This window comes from Mesocricetus auratus, unplaced genomic scaffold, assembly GCF_017639785.1.
Source record: "Mesocricetus auratus isolate SY011 unplaced genomic scaffold, BCM_Maur_2.0 Super-Scaffold_100015, whole genome shotgun sequence".
Classification (NCBI taxonomy): domain Eukaryota; kingdom Metazoa; phylum Chordata; class Mammalia; order Rodentia; family Cricetidae; genus Mesocricetus; species Mesocricetus auratus.
This window is the reverse complement of record NW_024429198.1, coordinates 57,265,164-57,279,146: the sequence shown is the minus strand read 5'-3', so window position 1 is coordinate 57,279,146 and position 13,983 is coordinate 57,265,164.

Genomic DNA, 13,983 nt, shown 5'->3' with positions numbered 1-13,983 from the left:
TTCAATCATTAAAATAACCAGAGGAGATTGAGCATTTAAGTACTTGGTGACTACCTCAAGCTCTAAATGGTCACTGTAGTGTTGGTGTATTTTAACAATACAAGTAGTGAGATGTATGGTAGACAGGAAGGTAGGGACAAAGGTAGGTAATGGTCTTTGAGCCTTCTGCAGTCATTTTCTCAGCAATAGAATGAAGCAACTGTGTGGACAATTGCATGGATTCTGACCATTTCTTAGTAACACTCAAATTATGACAAGGATAATAGACAATCTTCTCTTTAATAATGGACATTGGCTGAACTCCCTTTTTTCATCAGCCTTTATGTAGGCCATCTCAAATTTACCTCTCTTAGCTGACTTTGAGCTCCATTTCTCATTGGTTGGTTGTGAGATAAGAACATAGATAGCTAAAGCTAGCCTCAAACTGGTTGTGTACCTGAGATGACTTTGAGTCTAGAATATCCTTCTTCCTTCACCCAAATAATCGTATAAAGGTGTGTGCTATTATTCCTTATTCCCACATCATGATTGACATAAAAACAGTTTGCATTTTGTTACTAGTATGCACAAGTTGACTACATGACTAAATTCATTCTCTTATGCTTTCACGCCATTTGACACCCACAAACTATGCCTTCTATAATGCAGTGCACAAACAAACCTATGTCCGACACACAGTAAGACACTAACAAATCTTTGCCTTCCATACTGTAATGTACTTACAAAGCTATACAGTCCACACTGTAGAATATCCACAGACCTGTGCCTTCCACTCTGTGGGACATTCACAAATCCATGCCCCACACAACCTTAAGATAGCCATAAAGCTATACCTTCCAAGTTGTAAAGCAGTTATAAATCCTACGCTTTTCACTGTGTAGGACACCCATAAAATATGCCTTCTACACTGTTGGACACCCACAAATCTTGCTTTCTACATGCTAAGACCCATATAAACCTGTATCACCCATAAAACAGGGCATCTACAGAGTAAAAAAGTGATAGTTCCCCAAACTCTAGCTTCACACGCATCCAGTGAGACATACTCATGATTATGGATTCACCTTTCTTAGCAAGATACACACACACACACACATACACACGCACCCTATGATCCTTTGATTTTCAAGAGAGAAGATATGAAAGTTTAAAGAGTCACATAGGCTGTGAAAGTTTACAAATCTTTAGCAGATAATTTCCTTGTCTTGGTGATCCTTTGCCATTATGTATAATAAATACTTTTGTGTTAGTCTTTCATTTGTTTCCCCTTTAAACTGAAACACTGAGTACATAAGATGAAGTTGGAAATCTGTGGCTAGTTTCATGGTTTTATAGAGTGCAGAGAGTCATTCTTTACTGGACAAGCCTCAGAGCAACCACTGACTAAATAACAGCCTGACTTGATGGTATGGCCATTCACATCCAAAGGAAGCCTAGTTTATTAGTTTATTATTTGCTGAACTCAAGTATGCGTGCATCAAATGCTGACACCTCCTATGTTTCAGTATTTCTCCAAGTCATTTACATATTTTGTTTCTGCTACTACTTGGATAATTACTGTTTACGTAGCCTAGGAGCTATCTTGATAAAATTCTACCACCCTTTGTTGACATTAATTGTCCCTCAATCAAACTTTATTTGCTCATAGGATAGAAATAGGACATATATGGTGGTTGAAAAAGCTCAGCAGGTAAAGGCACTTGTTATTGGGCCTGATGACATAAGTTCAATCACTGTGATACACCTGGTAGAAAGATATGTCTGACCTCTTGCATCTAACCTGTGACCTCCACACACAGGAGACCATCCACATACATACAACATCCACACAAAATAAATGTGTTCAGTTAAAATTAGACTACAAGGGAATGGTCCTTCATATTCCCTCTGTAATTTTGTTGCTTTGAATAAGGTATTATCTACCATTGTGCATTATGGTCTATATATTTTCCTGCCTCCTTCAAAAACAAGGGCTCATTATGGTTTTTTTGAAAGTTTCTTACATTTATCATTCCTTTGATGCAAATATAAGATTAGTCAATTCAACACTCAAGGTGAGTTCATAACACTGACTTACAGAGAACATTATAGTATTTCCATGCCATTCTCAATCATTTCCTCTTTTACTTTTTTTGGCCAACATTGTGCATTGAAATACTCACAATGATGCATAGACCCCTTTCCTGAGAGGTTACAATGCAGGGTGAAATAAGAATACTTTGTGGTAATATATTGCTTGTCACACAGTGATTTCAAAGCACTTTGTTAACAAAGAAAGATTATTACCATCAATTTAATGGGACCTGAAACACATAAGTTAAATTACTTTTTCAAAGTTGAACAGAAAGTAAGTTACTGCATTAGAAGCATAATTCATGTGCTTGTCATTACTGTGTTTAATTCTATCCACTGGAACATACTTCCTTTTGGGCTGCCTTCCGTATGATAATTTACTACCCACTTGGAAGAGCCAATGCTCCAATGCATGGGTAGGAAATCTCAGGTTTATTTTGTAGCATCTGGTTTTATTTTCTCAAATGTGACCTGACAGGACAAAATGCATCCATGGTGCCCAATACAGACCGGATGTAGAATCATTCTTGAAATCTGTGTGAAAAGGTTTAAAATGAATATGGAGAGTGCTAATGTCATCACTGTACTGACTTCGCTGTACAGTTATGTCAATAGAATAAATTGGGCATATAGTCTATGTAAAGTCTGTACCTTTCAAATTTGCTTACATAATGATCTTCTAAACATTTAAGTACATATTATCACCTTTTCATGAGTGATATGCAAATAACATCAATCCAATTATTTAATTTTCTTATATTGATGCAAGTAAATATATCCACTCATTTTATGGACTATTGTCATTAGCATATAACACTTTTACTAACAAATTTGAAATATTCATATAATTAAATACATTGTCAACTTTCACTTTTGACTTACACATTTATGTAGTTAAGAATAGTATAAATGACATTGAAGAAACTTTTTGTTAAAATGTGCTTTTTGTGACATAAAGCTATAATTTCAACTCTTAAACTGTAGAGGCAATAGGCTCATGAGTTCAAAAACAACTTGGACTAGGAAGTGACTCTAACTCAAGAAGAAATGTGTATGCATTTTAGATGACAGGAGTTTATATTTTATCCTAAGCTAAGGATGTGTTGTCAGTGATAGAGTGTGCATCCGGCACCACAATTCTTTGGAATTTATACCCTGCAACGCGGAAAAAAATATTTAGTAAGAATATAGTGTTTTATTATGCAGACTTTTATTATTCGAAGTCTCTACATTAGCAATCAGCAAACCTACTCCACTCAGGTGGTTATAATGTATATGTATATGTATATGTATATGTATATATATATATATATATATATATATATGAAGATGCCTTCTCCAAAAGACATAACTGAAAATTTCATATAAACCCAAAGGAGTTGTTATTTTCTTTATAAAGAACATAGTCATTTGTATACACTTTCCTCATACATTGTTCTTGTCTAAATTCTATTCATTTTATTTCATATAATCTTTCTAACAATTTCTATGTTTTCTTTTTGCAATTATAACATTATTTCCTTTTCTTTTGCTCCAGTCCAAGCCCACTCACAAACCTCTCCTCATTCTCTTTCATAGCCATGATCTCTTTTTGCACTATTTGTTATCACACATAAATATGCACTTCCACTCTTAAGCACATATTTTAACCCAAAATAAAGTTAAATTTTACAAATTTGATCTTATAAAAGGAAAGTGAGTTCCTGGTGTTATGATTCATGTATAATGGATATGTTGACCAAATCAATCATAATCTGTCTTGGAGTTTTATACTTCTGTATACTTTTTCTACTTTATACAATCTGATTTGGATTACAATTTTTGTTTATTTGAATTTGTTATGTTGTTTTTCTCTTCTTTCTCTACCATCTCAGCTTTGCTATTTTCTTCATGACCTTCATACCTTTGATTTGTGAATATGTTCTTCCTTATTTCTCTGTGTGTCTTTTATATATATATTAGCTCATCCAAATTGAAAACTTTAACTCCTTACTTTTCCTTTGCATTTGAATGATGAAACATTTATGTCCTTGATTTAAATTCTTAATTATGGTCTACACTTTCTTATTAATTTTATTGTGTAAGCATATTTTTCTCTAAAAGACAGGCATTTTCTTCATTTACCAACAAGAAACATGAGAATTTTGATTCTTTTTCAATTTGACATTAAATTTTATCATTTTTTTGTTTTACCTTACTGTTTTGATCATACCTAAATATTTCATTATTAGATGTATTTTATTACTGCTGTTTTTCTTTTCTGACCAAGATAAGATTTACTAAGATAATTTTTTCTTATTTAGATCTTGAGAGTTTCTCAATATAATAGGTGTAGCTCGTTTCTGTTGGTAGCAGTCTCTGTTTTCCTCAGAATGAGCAACACAAAATTAACTCTTCTTTTTGTTTTGTTTTTTGTTTTTCAAGACAGGGTTTTTCTGTGGCTTTGGAGGCTGTCCTGGAACTAGCTCTTGTAGATCAGGCTGGCCTAGAACTCAGAGATCCACTTGTCTTTGCATCCTGAGTACTAGAATCAAAGGCGTGCACCACTACTGTCTGACTTCAAACTGTACTCTCCATCACCAATCGATCCTCAGAGATCCTCTTAGTCCTTCCTCAAGAACAGAAACTTCGCACAGCAACAGGACCCATTTTGAGTAATGCATGGCACACTCACTTCCTTGCATAAATACTACTGAATGTATTAATCAGAATTAGATTAGATATCGTGTATCCAAGGCTGATAGCCCTAACTGGAATGCCATGAATATGCCATTCTGTTGATGCAGACATTGGCATGTAGCATATGGTAATAATTACAAATATAATCATGATATCTCTTCAATTTCTCTGTTTTTGGTGACATCTTGGATTTACTTCTCTTGTACAGGAGGCACTGGAAATACTTATTCTACAATGTTCTTGTCTTTAGTATACTTGAAGATAATGAGCACAGGTTTTGATTTCAGTAATTTCCACATACAAGATTCTGCCAAGAGCTGCTGGTTATATGGTTTGTATTTTTAGGGGCACCCAGATTTACAAGTAGTATTTTTTCATGTCCTTTGTATTTGAAACTGCTGTAAGAATTTATTGAGGGAAAAACTCTGCAGACTGTGTTTTCTTTCCCCATCCTGGACAGCTTTCTTTGCAGATACTACTGAGTGCCTCTGGACTGACTTACTATACACATGCTAATCTAACTCATTTAAATTTTCCTCACATGTCTCTTGATCTTCCTGTAGTCTTTATATATAAAGTGTAATTTTCCCTGGAATATGTCACACACATTCAGTTGACAGATACATGGTTCCTTTTGTTTAAAGTAACAGTGTTTGCATTGCATAATTACCCAATTTTTCTTCTTCATCTTCTGCTCTCATTTGGCTTCACCTTAGTTATTCAATGACTGCCATTTTCTGTCTCAACCAGCTGTTTTTCCCACTATTTATTCCATTTCTGCTTTAGAGTAGTTTTTGTTTTCACTTCTATCTCTAGAGTTCAAAATTTGACACCAGCAGGTCCTCTTTTTCCTTGTAATCATTTTCATTTGCTCCTCGGTGTTGCAAGTTGTCCTCGATGGTTTATCTTTTTCCGTTTCTTTCTTTGGTTGTACAAGCCTCTTTGCAACACTTCCTTTTCCCTGGAGGGCACCTCGATTCTCTGCATCACCCTTCCTGATTTCCTCTATCTCTGAGTTTGGCTTTCTTCCGTAGTTAAGATTGCTTCGTGTAATTAAAAAATGAATACGTAAAATTAATGATGGTAATATTATTTTTACACATTTATACACTTATGGCTATATTTTCTTATAATCTCCCCCATCTTTCTTTCCCTAATGCAGCTTCTGACTGCTGTGTTTTTTCACTTTTAATGAAATATTTAAATTATAAATCTTTCCTCTCACTTTGGAACTGCCAAATATAAACAGTCCCTGCAGAAAGGGGTGAAAAGGAGAAAATGGTCCCAGCGCACTCATCCACGGATGTTGGTGTCTGTAGACGCAGGGTATGCAGCTTCTTGAAATGGCGCTTGCCCTTCCTCACATCAGAGCTTCATCTTCTAAGATTAGCACCAAGCCCAAGTACAACCTGACGCAGAGTTGAGGGTCCTCCATGCCTGCTCTCTGCTGTGCTATGGTGCAAATTGTCTCTGTCTCTCAGCCATGAGATGTGTTTCTCCTGATCTTAGTGCATATCACTAGACATGCTCTGTGTAGTGCCTTTCTACTCACATGCATTTCAGGCAAATCAATTGTTCAGCATGGGAGTCATCGTAAGCTTATATTTGCTCTAGGTTCATGTCTTTCCCACCCCTCTAATCCCTGTCCCGTATAGAGAGGCATTATCAGTTTAGTCCACCCTTGGATCACATGTGCACAATAATTTCCTTCACCTGGCTTTTTTTTTTAACTTTTGCCACTGATTTTAGCCAGTGAGGATGATATTTGAATTTTCTTGTCTGTTCTCCTTGTGGCACCAAATGTTTTGAAGAATAAATAGAAGCATTAAAAGTGCATCCAGCCTCATTCCTAGTAGGCTTTCTGCTTAAGATGTAGTTTTCATATATAATGAAATGTGATTACATTATTTACACATCCATGCCAACCTTTAGCTCAGATGTGTCTGAAACATATCCTTACTACATATATATATGTAGTAAAATATATATTCTCTGTGGTTTTTACATGTAAAAACCTCATTTCTAAAAATATATGAATGTGTCTGTGTGTGTGCGTGTGTGTGTGTTCTTAGGAAAGGTAATATCTGCTGTAAGGCTAAAATAGACTCAACAAGGGTAATTAACTTTTTGTTTTAGTATGTTGTCTTAGTATGACTTATTTTTTTAGCTGAAGTTAACCATCCCAGAAACAAGCAAAAAAAAGGTAATACTTTATAGTGAAAATTCAACATATAAAAATACTCTGAGTTTCTTTGCTGTCATGAAATGTCACATGAAAATTTGAATAATAAACCCTCCCCAAATTCTCAATATTAGAAAAGGCAAAGAACTTTACAAAAGTGTATTTGAATCTTGTAGAAAATTTGTCAGAAAGTAAAACAGGCGCTACATCTGGGCCTGCACTCCAGTGCCTTGGGATTGCCTGGGAACTGCCACAAAGCTTCCTATCCTGGCAGAAACCAAGCACCACAGATACCAGGTCTTCTCTTCCACCAAAGGGAACAGGGAACCAGGTGGGAGGCTAAGCACCCCAGATTCCTGGGCTTCTTCTCCATCCACGGGACCAGAAATAGGACGGGGAATAGAAGAACTACCAGAGTATTGGACTTGCTAGCACCTACTGAAAGTGAACTCTGGTCCCCTAACCAGAAGACCAGTAAGGAGGGGCTCTTTCTGCACTCCCTAGAAGAAGAGATGGGAAAGAGAAATACAAAAACACACTCAGCAACAGAAAAAAAAGTATGACACCTCCAGATTCTAGAAACTCCACACAGCAAGACTCCAACATTCCAATGCAAATGAAGCAAAAGAGAATAACCTGAAAAACAACTTCATGAAAATGATAGAGGCCATAAAAGAGGATATAGGAAAATCCTTCAAAGAAATGAACAATAAAACAAACCAAAAAAATGCAAGAAGTGGAAGAAAAAACAAAACCAAAAAATGAAGGAAATGGAAGAAAAAACAAACCAAAAAAATGCAAGAAATGGAAGAAAGTACAAACCAAAAAAAATTCATAAAATGTAACAAGTATACGAAAAGATAAACTGAAAATTGCAAGAAACAATTCAAACAGTGTAAGGGTTGAAAACTGAAATAGAGACAATAAAAAAACACAATCTAAAGAAAGGCTGGAAATAGAAAAGCTGGGCAAATGGTCAGGTACTACCGATAAGCATTAACAACAGAATGCAAGAGATGGAAGAGATAATCTCAGGTGTTAAAGATACACTAGGAGAAATGAATTCATCAATCAAAGAAAATGTTAAGTCCAACAAATCCCTAACACAAAATATCCAGGAATATGGGATACCATGAAAAGATCAAACCTAAGAATAATAGGTATAGAAGAAGGTGAAGAAAACCATGTTAAAGGGGCAGAAAACATATTCAACAAAATTATAGAAGAAAACGTTCCCAAACTAAAGAAAGATATGCCTATGAAGGTACAAGAAGCATATAGAACTCCAAATATAGTAGACCATAAAAAAGTCCCCTTGCTACATAATAATCAAGACCCCAAATATACAGAATAAAAAAAGAATATTAAGAGCAGCTAAGGAAAAATGTCAAGTAACATATAAAGGCAAACCTATCAGAATTACACCTGACTTCTCCATGGAAACTTTGAAAGTCAGAAAGTCCTGGATAGATATTCTACCAACACTAAGAGACCATGGATTTCAGCCCAGACTACTATACCGGGCAAAGCTTTCAATCACTATAGATGGAGGAAACGAGATATTCCATGACAAAAGTAGATTCAAGCAATACGTGTCCACTAACCTAGCCCTACAGAAAATTCTGGAAGGAAAACTCCAACCCAAGGAAGTTAACTACAACCAGAAAAACATAATCATTAGATAATCCCACTTTATCAACAGCCAAAACAACAAAGGGGTGGAATTCCACACATAGATTTATGTGACAATGCTGAATAATTCATCATTAAATAAAATAAATACAAATGAAGTTTTTAAAAAAAATCTGACATTGAGAAAAAACTTGATTTGTATGTATTTCATTTAATGAAAATTCAGCATTGTCACATAAAGCTATGTGAAACCAGAAGAACATACACATGAGCATATAACCAGAACTGACAGCTTCATGGCCCCACATCTATTGTGAAGAATGAAGGTATGAAGTGCTTCTGGTTACCTCTGCCCTCCTCCCTATCCAAACTTGAAAACCTACAGAAGGAAGCTGGATCCTTTTAGATATCAAATGGTAAGTATTAACTATTTGAAATCCCTTTGGAATAGTATACTATATTCATTTTTTTATGTAGAAAGGAATGTGAAGAGGTGATCAGTGTCAGATCCTTAGACAGGGACCATCTGTCAAACCTCAGCACTGCAGGAGCTCCAGCCCATTCATATGCCTCGTCTCCAAATCCCAATGCTATACAATTCCTAGGCAGAATTGCATGGGTTTTAATCAATCCACAGTTGTACCTTGGAAATGGGTGGACAGGAGTATATATTATACTAGACTCAAGAGTCAGAGATCTATTTTCTGATATACATGCACTCCAGAAAGTATAGCCTGAAGTTCGGTGAAAACTTTTTTGTTGATTTCTTTGTGAGCTGCATATCTGTAGTTTCTGTAGAGTAGCACTAAATGGTGTTATCTAGAGAAAGTGGTTGAAAAATGTTCATCTGCAAAGCTCATGTCCCACAGAGACTTTTGTCCATCCAATGGAGTCCATGTTTTATGAGAAAAAAATAGTGGAAAGAGGTCAGGTGTGAGGTTTTTGAAAAAAAAAGATAAGTAAACAAAGTATGTCTGAGGAAGGAGAATCCATGATGCATTTTGATGGAGCTTCAGCCATAGGAAGACAGGAGAGGTATTGAACTTATGAATCTCCCTGAAGCACTCATCTTAACATTCATTTAAAAGTAATACTTGGTGCACTATAAGAGGATCTGATCATTGTGAACAGTATCCAAGACATATGCTTCTTTTAGTGTGAGAGATTACAGGAAACTGAAGCACAAACGTTGTATAAAAGGAATATGTAAAGTATTGTTTGTTTATCCTAGAGGGCGTTACAAGAACATATTAAAACAGGCTTCTATTCAACACAGCATGGTGAACTGATGGGCTGGGTTGGGTTATATATAGGACAATGAATGATCCAGTGGAAACTGTTTCATGAGGAGCCTCATCACAGCATTGGTGTCGACTCCTGCTTGCAGAATCTTTGAAGCTTTCTGCGCAGTCAAAATAATGACCAAATGATCTTCAAATACAATAAACAATGCAGCTACATTCAAACATCAGGAGGCATAGAAAAATAGCCTGCAAAAACAAAGGGAACAGGCCCTGATGATAGCCACATTAATTCTTGGAGAATAAGTACACTATGATTAGAGAGTTAATCTACCTATTAGTATATTGAAATCTTCCAGAGAAACACAACACATAGAATCATATAAGTAATTACAAGAAGACATCAAAGATAAAAACTATAGGAAATAATGTGAAATATAAGCATTCTGAAGCATGACGATGACTAAGATCTTCTTCAGTGAGCCTGCTTGGTTGCACATCTCATTTGAGTAAACTGAATTTGAAGATGAATGAATTAATTACTCACATTGAAATGAGGAGTGAATAAAGAATTAAAAACTGAAATAGAGCATCTATAGGCCAACACCAGAGAAGTTTAAACACAGATACAGCTAGGAATTCAATAGAAACAAGATAGAACTCTGTTGGAAGAATCCAAGGATTTAAACAAAGTAATTATCGACAGGGTTCTGAGAATCTCTGAAAACAAGCCATAAGCAAGCAGCCTGAAACTCAAGGAAACAGCCTTTAGTTACACAAAATCCAAACTGCTAAAGCACAGAAAGAAAACTACAGAGATAGAGAAAAAAATGCTAGCCACAAAGGATGAGATCAGAATGATGACAAATTTCATATCACAGGTGATATAAGCTAGCAGATAGTCGAAGTACATATTTAGGTATCAAAGAAAGGAAATTTAACTTAAAATAAAGAACTCCAAAATTATAGTCAATCTGGAGTTCTAAAACCAGCAAAAATTGTCCTATAAGGTTAAGAAGACACCTGTCCTCTCAGCACTGGGGGGGTAGAGGCAAAAGACCACATTTACAGTCAGCCTTGATTGATGGTCAATTTGAGGTAAACCTATGTGGGTCCTGCCTATCTCAAAATGAAAATGAAGATAAGATGAAAATAAAGACAAAATGAAGATTTCAGTTGATAATTGACTGACTCTACTATGAATATTATACACCAAGGAATATTCTAGCATTCTACTCTTCAAAGCGTTTGATCCACACAGCGCCAAAATTATTGGAGCTCAGTGGTACAGGGCTTTCTAAGAATGCAGGAGGCTATCCCTTGGGGACTTTGTTCTGTTTTGACACATTGTCTCCTGATCATGCTTGTCTTATCACTGAAATAATTACTTTGAGGAAATGCAACTAAGTGAAAAAATTCCTCTCAAATCCCAACACTTTGAACCTGGAAGAAAACAGTTGCCCTTCTTTATGTTAAGAGTTTAAGTTAAGCCAGGCGTTGGTGGCACACACCTTTAATCCCAGCACTCGGGAGGCAGAGACAGGTGGATCTCTGTGAGTTCGAGGCCAGCCTGGTCTACAGAGCTAGTTCCAGGACAGCCTCCAAAACAATACAGAGAAACCCTGTCTCGAAAAACCAAAAAAAAAAAGAGTTTAAGTTAAAACTTCACTGTACCTTTACACACCTGTATTGAACTGAAGAGATACTGTATATATCACAAGACTCACTATCTAAATAAACAACATAGAAAGACTATAAGAAGATGTGACAATCCAACCGAGATATAACAGAAACTTAAACTGATGTTTAACTCTTGTCATGGAGGCAGCATTAATTTTAGTTCCAGCAAAAGAGTGGAGTAGGACTTATTATTGATATGTGATGAAGTTATGGTATGATTTTAGTTAAAATTTGACACTGCAAATTATTCTAGATGCTTAATGAATATTCCTGTTGAGCATTCATTTAGAATTTATTAAGCCACTGCTTTTTTTTATTTCCTGCATAGTAAAGTTACTCAGAAGGTGAGTAAGGAAGAGCATCCTCCCTCACTTTCAATGTCATATTGTAATAGTTTAACTACAAGGCAGTCAGACACTCAAGACTGAGTGCCAACTGACTGGAAACAGTTTCTTTTTGGCCAGGGAAAATAATTCATACATCAATGTTATCTTAAACTATTCCTTTGAATGATGATATGTAGTCACCTGGGAACAAAGAAGTGAACCCTGACGAACTAAGCCACACATTTATTACTTGATCGGAAGAGCTGAGATGTGATTGCAAAGTGTATGTCCTTCATAAAATAAGTGACCAAACTTTTTTGAAAGTGGACTTAAAGAAATAACCTGAAGTTCCTGGTGATTTTTAAGGTCCTCCAAATCCACAACTGTAGGAAATAGTAGTTCTTTAGGTTTACGCGCACACACACACACACACAAACACACACACATGCATGCACACACACACATACACACATGCACGCACACATATACACACCCCTCATCTAGATTTGCAAGTTGCATCTACATGCCAGAGTAAAGTGATAACAACATGTCATGACCGTTCTGTCCCCTTCGCTGAGTACTACATAAGAGTATTGCTTATAATAAGCAAAGAATTTCTGACAACTCTAGTAATGGAGCCAAAGTAGTTGAGTAGATATGCAAGCCTTGACAGGCATTTGTTTTAGGACAAGTTATAGACAACACCATCTCTGAGTGTTGTGTTCTCAGGATAAATCTATTCTCTCTCCTGGCCACTGTGGAAATCCCCTTTTTCCATAGTAGTCTCATTTCTGCCCTATGGTCTGTTTCCAGTTTTTTTTTTTAATTGAAGTTTTCTTATCAAGGAAAGAACTGGTGTAACACACACAGGAAATTCAAGAATTACATTTGCTCCTGTAATCTTCTTGCCCTTTATAATGAATGGGTTTTAGAAAATGGACCTTGCTGCATAAAAACTTAAACCTTTGGGTTGGCAGACACAGTCCCTCCTTCAACATTTGTGTGACATTGAACAACTATAATACCCTCAATTTAAATTAGAGATAAAATAGAATCTAACAGGAAGGGTTGTGTACAGACTAGATTTTTGGCAATGTGACAGAACTCAGCAGTTAAGGAAGAGGAGGCCTAAATTGAGAATATGCTTTTACCAGATTGGCCTTTGGGTGAGCCTTTATGTAAGCTTGTTGGACATATCCTTGGTTAATGCTGATAGAGAAGAGACCTTCCCACTGAGAGTAGAATCATTCCTGGGAGGTAAGTCCTGGTTAGAATAAGAACACAAGCTATGGAATCCACTAGATGCAAGCCAGTACATTGAGTTCCTCTGGGGCCTCTACTCCAGTTTGCACATGGAGTTTCTGCCCTGACTTCCTTTAGTAGTATAAACTATTAGATGACCAACTGGCTTTAGGTCAATGCTTTATCACAGCAATAGAAACCCTACCTGAGACAGGTTACATGTGTAAGCTCAGTGAGTTTTTACATTTAGGTGTCAAAATTCTAGGGAACAAAATCAAAACTCACTTGGGAAATGAAAAATAAAGTCCCCAGATTCTGTAAAGGAGATGTACAATGCTTAGTGTGGATTTAGTCACCAAATGTGAAGGTTTGAAAACAGCTCTTCAAAATTTAATTCTGTTTTCATACCTTGGGCAAAAAGCAGCAAAAGTGCCCCGCAGATTTTCAAGTGATGTGTTACTGTGCAACAGTCTCTGAACAATCTTATAAACTTAAAAAAAATTGCAGAAGTGAGCCAGCCAGTGATGGCGCATGCCATTAGTCTCAGCACACAGGATGCAGAGGCAGGTGGATCTCTGTGAGTTCAATGCCAGCCTGGTATATAAAGTGAGTTCTAGGAAAGGCCCCAAAGCTGCAGAGAAAAACCCTGTCTTGTAAAAACAAAAACAAAAATGTTGTTAAGGGAATGACTTATGTTTCATTAATATCATCTACACCTGGACATAATTACAAATGACTTCTGGAGACTTAAGAACTGACAAGAATGTGGAAAGACACGGCTCCAGACAGAAAGTGAAGAGCTATTACCCAGAAAACAGTATGGTTATTGTCTATAGAAACTACTGATGCTTGAAAAAGCCAAAATAAAGAAATATGCATTTTGTGTGTGTGTGTGTGTGTGCACATGCATGCTCACTAGTATGTGTAT